This window comes from Geotrypetes seraphini, chromosome 10, assembly GCF_902459505.1.
Source record: "Geotrypetes seraphini chromosome 10, aGeoSer1.1, whole genome shotgun sequence".
NCBI classification, from domain to species: domain Eukaryota; kingdom Metazoa; phylum Chordata; class Amphibia; order Gymnophiona; family Dermophiidae; genus Geotrypetes; species Geotrypetes seraphini.
The window spans coordinates 40143579-40144259 of NC_047093.1; the positions used below are offsets into that span (position 1 = coordinate 40143579).

At 48.9% G+C, this 681-nt stretch overlaps 1 protein-coding gene across 1 annotated transcript in view; it reads left to right on the forward strand.

Moving 5' to 3' along the window:
* Positions 1 to 681, forward strand: part of CDRT1 (CMT1A duplicated region transcript 1) — a 45598-nt gene that overhangs the window by 40499 nt on the left and 4418 nt on the right. The gene's annotated exons all lie outside the window — the stretch shown is intronic.

Here is a 681-nt window from a genome sequence, read left to right on the forward strand (position 1 = left end):
TCACCAGCACAAGTAACTACTACTCTGACCTGCTGTTCATGCCAGCCTGGCTCCCGCTGAAATCACTTCTGGGTCATGAGGCCAGGATGTGACATCAAAGGGAAAACCAATGCTGGCATGAGCAGCAGGCCGGAGAAGCTGCTCGTGCTGACGAAGATATAAAGAGGTACAGGGGTGGGAAGGGAGGGCATGAGTGTGGCATGGAAGGAGCGGGGGAGGGGGGCACAGTGGGGGAGAGTCACCACCACCCTAGGTGCCTCCCACCCTCGCTACGCCACTGGCTCTAACCTCTAGGCTACTCCTGTACTTTGTACAACAGCTGGACTTCCTCCCTGGGACTACAGAGGTTGTCTCTGTGACATACCCCAGCCTGAGCTGACCTGGGAAAACAGAAATCAAAATTGGGGATCAATTCCTGGTTTTGTAGTCTTCAGGGTACAGTACAGCAGAACTAGCCTAAAATTTATTCAGTGGATTAGAATGGATTAAAGATGCCATCTGAACTCCCACCTCTGCTCTTCCATCCCTTGAACTAAGGATTCTACAATTGCTTGAAAGTTAATTTATTCCAATTCTGTTTTGGCTCTGCTCTCCTCTTTCCCTTAGCCTCCCATTCAGTCTGAACAAAAGTAGATTATAATATTTGCAGACTTCAGCAATGACTATTTCAGCACAGTTAAC